Raw genomic sequence first — 9516 nt, 5'->3', positions numbered from 1 at the left:
ATTGCCTTTGTAGAAACACATTCTCGAGCATATTTACTGAGTCTCACAAACTCTCTCTCATACTCAGTTACAGACATTCGAACTTGTTTTAGCTCTAGAAACTATTTGCACTTTTGGTCGATAAACCGCTGTCTGATGTATTTCTTTCTAAACTCGACTTGAAAGAATTCCCATGTGACCCATTCTCTCGGTACCACAGATACTAGAGTATTCCACCACTGATATACAGTGTCTCTCAGAAGTAATACGGCGCATTTTACACATTCAGCTGGCGTATAAGATAATTCATCAAATACTCTAATCGTATTCTCAAGCCAAAACTCAGCTCTCTCAAGATCATCGTCAATAGTAGCTCTAAATTCTTTAGCCTCGTATATTCAAATTTTATCAACTGGCAGCTTATTCAATAGTAAAGGTTCCAAACCTTGAGGAGCTACGGGAACTGGCTGGGGAATAGGTGGGGTAGAAGTTGTGGAGTAGCCGGATTAGTTCAAAAAAGCTCAATGAATCATCATCTATCATTTGGAAGAAGGCTTCCTTAGCCTCTCCTCCTTGAGTACTCGATACGAGTCTCGACTCAGATTGCGCTACTCCATGAACGGAGCTCTGGCGCATTACTTTCAACATCATCAGCTACAATTTGATTGGGATCCATTTAGTATAAGAAAACACATTTTAAACTATCAAGAGATATCACACTACCACAGGTTATATATGACATGTATAGCTAGACTCTCACATACGCTACGTTAGTCCTAGAATCGACTAAATCGTAGCTTTGATACCTATAAATGTAACACCCCTCACCCGTATTCAATGCTAGAATAGGGTTACAGGGCATTACCGAAATTATTTTGCAAATAACCATACATTTCACACACATTTTCAAATTCCAAATAAACATCAGTGAAAATCATTCACATGTCCCTAATACGAGTCTACGAGGCCCAAATCATGCTTTAGGAGTGCTTTGAGACTAAACCGATAACTCAAAGAACTTTTAGAAAACTTAAAATTTTTTTCAAAATACAGGGGACACACGCCCGTATGGCCCGGCCGTGTGTTTCACACAGCCAAAGACATGTTAGTGTCACAGCCCGTAGACATTCGAAAAGGGACACCGCTTCAAATCTCTATCTTTAGTTGTAGTATTCACACTCTGAACATTAGTACATTAGGAGACGATTAAATTGTTGGTGTCGTTGCTGGGGAGGCAATGCTACTAAATTGATTTTAATTTTTACGTTTTAATAAAATAATTAGGAAATCAATAAATTATAGACACAAATTTTATTTTTATTTTTACTAACATCTTCTATTTTCTTTTTTGTTTTAGTATATGATTCATAGTTGGGGATCACTTATAGAGCCAGCTACTAACACGGAGAGACTAATTCGCCAAAATCGTCGACAACAACAGCAGTAATAGTGGATGCCAAATCAACCACCTGCTGTAGGGAATTTACCACACTATAACCCGCTATTTGATGAGATTAACAAGAATAACCTATAAGACTTACCACCACTACCACCATAGTAGCTACCTAAAAATATACATATGGTGCGAAACTAAAGAACCCTAAGGGATTACGTGCTACCAAACCTAGATATGGTTCAAGGAAGCATCACAAGGCCAACCATCATGGCTAACAATTTTGAAATAAACTAACCATGATCCAGATGATCCAAAATAATTTGCAGTTTAGAGGCACAATGACGAAGGACCCAAATTAGCATTTAAAACGGTTCTTTCAGCTTTGTGATACATTTAAATGCAATGGGGTCACTGATGGCACTATTCTTCTTTGACTGTTCCTTTTCTCCTTAATTGATAATTCCTTTTCTTGGTTAGATTCGTAGGCACCAAGATCTATCATGACATTGGATTAAATTGCAGGAAAATTTCTACAAAAGTTTTTCCCTATTACCAAGATGGTCCAATTGAGAAGAGAGATCGCAACGTTCAAATAATTAGAAGAAGAGAGCTTTCACGGAGCTTGGGAGCATTTTAAAAAGCTAATACAAAGATGCCCACATTATGGATTGCCCGAGTAGCTGAAGTTGCAAATGTTTTATAATGGGTTGGATGTGCATGCACGTTCAAGACTAGATGGAGCTGTAGGAGGAGCCTTAATGAACAGAATATATAAAAATACATATGAGTTGATAGAAAACATTGCGATCAATTCCTGCTAGTGGCAAACCGGACGCTATACATATTGCCAGAAATCATCTATGGTAAAAGTTGTCTAGGAGGATGATAGATACCAACAAATTGTGGATAGACTCAACCAAATAGAGTCCTCATCTAGTACATCATCTACATGTGGAGGAAACAAACCTCTTTTTCATTACATCAATAACTAACTGAGGATGTTAAGTATGTCAAGAATAGGGGTGGAAGCCCGTATTTGAACATTTATAATCCTGGTTGGAGAGATCACCCAAACATGAGATGTGGAAAAATTAAGAATGAGGTAACAGTGCATAACCAATTAAAAAATACTAATTATCAACCTTTTTATTTGTAGAAGCCTCAGTAAATGACCAACCCAAATGACCATATTGTATGTGGTCAACGCTTGGATCGAATCGAGGGAGAGATCCAGTCAATGAGGATTGAAGTAAAACAAGTACAGTTTGAGTCAACTAACACTATGGAAACATTGCCTAAGCTAGAAGATCAGATGAGGCAATTGATGACCATGATGGGAGACATCAAAAGAAAAATTGGCACTGGAATTCTAAGCAACACAGAAAATAATCCTCGAAGAGAGCTGAAGAAGCATGTGAAAGTAATCGCACTCCGTTCAGGTAAAGTACTAAGTAGCCTGGAAAGACCAGCTCATGAGGAGAAGAAAGAATATTTTGAGGATCTTTAAGAAAATCCACAAGAAACTGTGACAAAACCAGAACCAAAAAAGGAAGTTGAATCGGTAGTTGAACCGGAAGTCAAGCTAATTAAGGAGCCTACACTTACAAGGATACAATTCCCTTCATAGGTAGAAGAAAAACAAAGACGAGATTTAATTGAAACTTGCCTCTAATTGATTTAATTGAAAAAGCTCCTAAATAGGCCAAATATTTAAAAAAAATTATGTCCAGACATAGGAAAACAAAAATAGAATAGTAAGTTAATGTAAGTGCCTCATGTAGTGCGATTATATACAAATAGATGCCTCCAAAACTAAAAGACCCAGGGAGTTTTACAATACCTATAGAGATAGGGGACATTCATATGTGATTTAGGAACCAATATTAATTTAATGCCCTTATCTATTTATGTAAAACTCAAGTTAGGGGAGATTAAAAGTACTCAAATCACACTGCAATTAGTTGATAGGTCTTCAGTACAACTGAAAGGTGTAATTGAAGATGTGCTGGTTAAAGTGAGAAGCTTTATCATCTCGACTGATTTTATTATTCAAGATTTTGAAGATAATCGAGAAATACCCATTCTGTTGGGAAGACGCTTCTAGCAACGTTAAGGTCAACCATTGATTAAGAAAAAAATGAATTAACAATGAGGATCAATGGTGAGACAAAAAATTTTAAATGTGGTCACCAACAGAATAAGGCAAATAGTGAGGAATTAGGAAAACAATGCTTTGGAATATCTGTAAAAATCTCTAATTACCTTAAGCCATGGGAAGTGTTTTCTCTAATCAATGTAGATAGAAAAAAAGTTTAAAGAATGAGACAAGCGAAGGAAGGTAGAGTAGCATTATGGATGCTAGACGAACATTGATATAAACAAAACAAGAAGAGCATCCATGGGCACACATTGAGCTGATGGATGAATTCGGCAGCAAAACTTGACATTCTTAATTGAATTTTAATTCTATGTATATTTGTCGTGTGTAAAATGGTGTGCGATTTTTGTGCAAGTATACACGTCGATTCAAGCAATAAAGAGGTAAGTGAGTATCGTCCCTACGAGGACCGGATTGAGGCACAAATTGGTCAAGTTAACTTAATAGGGCTAAGTTAATGCCATAGTAAAATGATTGAAGGAAATGTTATGGCAAAAACTAAGGTAAATATGCGATGATTGGTAAATAATTGGAATTGTTATGGTAAAGGTGATAACAAAAATGTAAATATGGGAACTATTATGTGAATAATGTATAATGAAAAAAATTAATCAACTAAAAATTTTAAGGCGAAGATATTTCGACAGAGAATCAAGTATAGTGTCTGGGATATTTATGTGGAAGGTTAGGATTACTCAGAATCAACCTTACTAGCACTAATGTCGTGACAAAGTATTGATTAACTTACTGTGCATAAAAGTCCTAGAGTGCCCTGCTTCTTTCAAGGGCGAAACCTTAAGTCACTATCCCAGCTAATACAGGGTCCTATTACAATAACCTGTATAATTCCTTCTTTATGACACAAATATCATTTGAATATTGCTTATGCCATCCAATATTAGTTAAGTAATCTAACCTTAAATAATTGAATGGGCAGTAAAATAATTAGATTTATACGATAGAAACTTAAAATAGTTAAGTATCATCAAAATATCTCTAACTCAATAAGATTTAAATCATCGGATGGAAAATATAATTCTAAACCATCACCATTGTTTACAACCAAATAAGTTCACAAGAGCACTAAGGAAATAATAGAAGAACGTCGAGAAAATAGCTTTCGCTGGTCCAGACTTCAGCAGCACAGTCTTGTGTTGATTGAGAGGATGACTTTCACTTCCACTTGAGATCTCTTACTCTTCTACTTCTCTTTGGGATGCCTTTTGAGGTTCCCTTTATCGCCCTTTTATAGATAGAGTTCAATCAATCAGTTTGTGTTAATCTTCTCATCTTTTGTAGGGTTATTTATCTAGTACAAGTTTAAATTTCAAACTAAAACAGCTACGCGTGAAACATTTGAATCAGTCTTCCCGGCATTGCTGCGATACTCGTGCTGGCATATCATTTGCACTTTGCCCCAGTAAAACTTCACTCCTTTATGTACTAATGCAAATATTTTTCCTAGCTTGAAACCCTTTCATACTGCATAACTGTCTAAAAAACAATGTATATCTTAGTTTTCAACAATTTTCTCTGTCCTAAAGTTTGTTCGAATTGCTAAAATTTGTCTAGAAAAGGTAATGCAGAAACATCTTAAAAAACAAAATCTCCTAAATACTCATCCGCTTTCCTCTTCCGTTGTATAGCAAATATCTTCTAACCCACTTAGTTCATTTGCCACCTAACATCAATTATTTATTATTATTCCAAATTTTCTCTTTTTTTTCTTGAATAGGTCAGGGAATTTAGCATGTCACAACATTTTTCTACCGTGACAATCACAATGGAGCATACACCGAATTGTTGAGGCATTACATGTAACACCCTTCATCCGTATTCATCGTTGGAATAGGGTTACTGAGCATTACACCGAACTCACAAGACAATTAAACATTCATTTAGCATACATTTTCTCAATTCAACCATTCGTCATTCAATCTCAATCAAATTGTCCCTAATATGAGCCTGTGAGGCCCTAAACAAGCTTTGAGAGTGGTTCAGGACTAAACCAATAATTTATAAAACTTTTACAAAACTTAGAAAATTTTCCTCAAAACAGGGGACACACACTCTTGTGCCCAAGCCGTATGTCTCACACGGCCACCAGACACACCCGTGTAGACATTCGAAATAAGAGCACATGGTCGTGTCCCAGCTCGTGTCCGACCCCGTGTAACTCTCTGACTTGGGTCACATGGCCAAAACACCTACCCGTGTGGCTAGCCCGTGTGCTCTAAAAATGGCCACACGCGCCCCTATGCCAAGCCGTGTGCTAGGCCATGCCAAACCTATAGGGTATACGAACTTATGCCATATGGCCAAGTCACACGCCCATATGTGAGGCCGGGTGGAGCATACTGACTTGTTTTCAAATTCAATACCAAGAGACATGTGATAGGCCGAATTAGGGCCTAAACGAAATAGTGGTTTTGAAACCACAATTATAAAGTAGAAAAATTTATTTCAATTAATTTTTATAATTTATCGAGTAATTAGAATGCATGTGTTAGAATATCAATAGAAAATTTCATGAATTGCATGTCTAATTTGCCTATTAGGACTTAATTGCAAAAGTTGATAAACATGAGTTCTAGATGTTAAAGGATTTAATTGAAGAGCATAATTGAAGTAAAGGTCCTTAAATGGTAATTATACCATTAGGTTTTCATGGACAAAAATGGACATACATAGGTAGAAATAACCAAAGTTTTTAATGAAGGGTATTTTAGTCATTTGGTAATTAAAAGATTAAAAAAAAGGAAAAAGATGGCAAAATATGTCCATATTTTTCATTAGGACGAAATTTCAAGGATTCTCCATAGCTAGGGTTTGTTTCAAGCTTCCAAGCTCCATAATCAAGAAAGACGTGGAATCAACCTTAATCGAGGAAAGGAAAAGATTGTGGATAAAATTGCAAAATTTCTTTATTTTGCACCGAGGTAAGTTTATATGTAAATAATGTATTGTTTTATTATGTTATAATATTTTATTTTGTGACATGTGAAATAAGTTTTAGTATTGTTCAATTAATGGACACAAACGGTGATTTGTGGTTGATGAATTGAGATTAAATGAGGAAATCTCGGTTGAACATTCAGAATGAAAAACGTGGTGCTAAGTGGATATACCACGGTTTTACATGTAACGTGGTGCAAAGTGGATATACCATGATTACACATATTGATACACAGTTATAGTGAAATCAAGTTTTCTCGTGATTCAGGGAAAACTTGTCGGCAGCTCACCAACGCTATTCATCCTTGCTTTTGGTATTTGTAAACACATTTTGGACATATGACATGTATAGAAGGCTTGAGTATTTTGTTATAAATTTTAGTATTATTACTTTAAAAGTTGAATTCTAATGTTAGATATTTCATTCGTATTTTGTTATCGGTATGATCTAATGTTAGTTACATTATAAGTTTATGATATATGTGAATTTAATTTTTTTTAGAAAAAGATGAGTGATCAATTGACTGATTTAAATTTAGATAATCATTTTATGTCTTGATTTGCTATAATTATACGTACGCTGTTCTAGTAATACTCATATTCTGTTCTAGTATTGAACACGGGTATGGAGTGTTACATTTTAGTGGTATCAGAGCTGTAGTTTAGTCAGTTCTTGGACTAGTATAGCGAGTGGTAAAGTCTATCTATACATGCCATAAATAATTGTGATAGTGTGGTGACTTCCGACATTACTAAACTGTGTTTTGTTTTCTTTAGTAATGGATCTTGATCGAGCAGCGTCTGATGATGCTAAAAGTAATGCGTCAGCTACTGCGCAAGGGACTGCGCTTGTAGAAAGTAGACATGAGACATCGGGACAAGAAGACGAAGCTAGGAATGCTTTCCTTCAAATGATGAATGACTAGTATACTAATTTTATTAGAGCAAATCCTAATGTTCAACCTCCTCCTCCCCCACCTATACCACAACCTATCCCCGCAGCTCCCAAAGTATTGATATTGTACGATTGAGAAGACTTTCGATAGATAAGCTTCGTAAATAAGGGGCTGAAGAACTTAGAGAAAACATTGATGATGATCCAGAAAAAGCAGAGTTCTGGCTTGAAAATATTATGCGTATATTTGATGAATTATCTTGCACACTTGAGGAGTGTTTAAAATATGCAGTGTCATTACTGAAAGATTCAACCTATCAGTGGTGGAAGACTTTGATATCCGTAGTTTCAAAGGAAAAAGTAACCTGGGATTTCTTCTTGGAAGAATTTCGGAAGAAATATATTAATCAGCGATTTATCGATCAGAAACAGAAGGAATTTCTTGAATTGAAACAAGGAAAGATGACGGTGGCAGAATACGAACGCGAGTTTGTTAGGCTCAATAAATATGCACAAGAATGTGTTTCTACCGAAGCAATGATGTGCAGAAGGTTTGAAGACGGACTTAATGAAAACATCAAGGTATTAGTGGGAATTCTAGAATTAAAAGAAATGGTGGTATTGGTTGACAGAGCTTGTAACGCTGAGGAATTGAATAAAGAAAAGAGAAAAGCTGATATCGAGGCTTGGGATCAAAGGAAAAGATCGATGAATAAGTCATTTCAGTCCCAATCAAAAAGACTCAAAGAAACAAATCCTCGAAAGACAATTTCAGCAGGGTATTCTTATCTAGACAAGGAAAAATTGAATCTGGGTTCTAGAGCTCGAACTATTTCGATGTCAAGTGTGGGAAATGTAAGACCAAATAGACCTGAGTGTCGACATTGTGGTAAATGACATCCCAGAGAATGTTGGGGAAAGATTTGAGCTTGTTTCAGATGTGGCTCCAAAGAACATTTTATCAAAGATTGTCCCGAGAAAATAGAAGAGGAGAAAGTTTTGAGTGTCAGGCAGAGTAATGTTGGTAGCAGAGGTAGATCGTCGCAAAATGTTGGAGGTGGGACTAGTAGCAAAGGCATGATAAAAGATTTAGCTACAAGGTCAAAAATAAGAACACCTGCCAAAACGTATGCTATACGAGCTCGTGAGGAGGCATCATCCCCTGATGTGATCACTGGCACTTTCTTACTTTAGGATACTGATGTTATTGTATTAATTGACCCCAGGTCCACTAATTCTTATATTTTTGAAAATTTAGTACATAGTAAGAAATTGTGTGACAGCCCTAATTTGACCCTAGTCGAAAAGTGGTTTTGGGGCCACAAAATCGAGTCATAAAAATAATTAGATGTTATATTTTGTGCTTATTATATGTGAAAGTGCATGTGTGAAAATTTCATGCTTTGATTTTGTCATTTGTGAGTGAAATTATTAAATAGGAGTTGTGTGAAATTTTTTGAAAATGTGATAGGTTAATTTTGCGGTGGCCAAATAATTTATGGTGTTAAATAGGTGGATTTTCATGTCAAATTTACCACTTTAATGAGTAGTGGCTGGCCATAATGATGGTGATAAATAAAATATGCTTTTTAAATTAGCATTATTAAATTTGATGGCTTTATTATCATAAAATAAAGATAAATAAAAGAACAAAAATGAGGTAAAGGAAAAAGCTTGTTCATCTTTGTTCTTCATAGCCAAAATTAGGAGAGGAAAAGAAACTCAAACTACATTCGGTCACTTTTGAGTTGGAATTAAGGTAAGAAATTCATGTTAGTTTTTGAAATTGTAGCATATTTTAACCAAGTTACTAAGTCCCTTACTTAGCCCATGTCAAAATTTTGAATTGGGTAGTGATTTGAGTATTCGGCTATGGAAGATTTTGAAGGGAATGGTTGTTGTTTTTATGTTTTAATGAATAATTGTGAATGGTTGAGATTTGAGATAGTTTAATGTACATATAGGTAGTTTAGATGATAGGAAAATTGGCTTGTGTATTTGTGAAATTGCCGAATGTGAACTTAGATAATATTTGAGTAATGTTTGTGTTTTAAAATGGTAGAATGGAGTGGATGCTTTGAATGTGATATGCACAATTATAAGTTGGATTTAAGGTTTGTTAAATTGCCATTG

General features: G+C 35.4%; 1 non-coding gene across 1 annotated transcript; it reads right to left on the bottom strand.

The window, feature by feature from the left end:
• Positions 1–1939: 1939 nt before the first annotated feature.
• Positions 1940–2045, bottom strand: LOC128292077 (small nucleolar RNA R71). The gene has a single exon (XR_008282062.1). It is a non-coding gene; the product is annotated as a small nucleolar RNA R71 (small nucleolar RNA).
• Between the last annotated feature and the right edge of the window lie 7471 nt (positions 2046–9516).

The sequence above is a fragment of the Gossypium arboreum genome, chromosome 4 (genome assembly GCF_025698485.1).
Source record: "Gossypium arboreum isolate Shixiya-1 chromosome 4, ASM2569848v2, whole genome shotgun sequence".
NCBI lineage: Eukaryota > Viridiplantae > Streptophyta > Magnoliopsida > Malvales > Malvaceae > Gossypium > Gossypium arboreum.
This window is presented reverse-complemented; position numbering and strand designations above follow the sequence as displayed.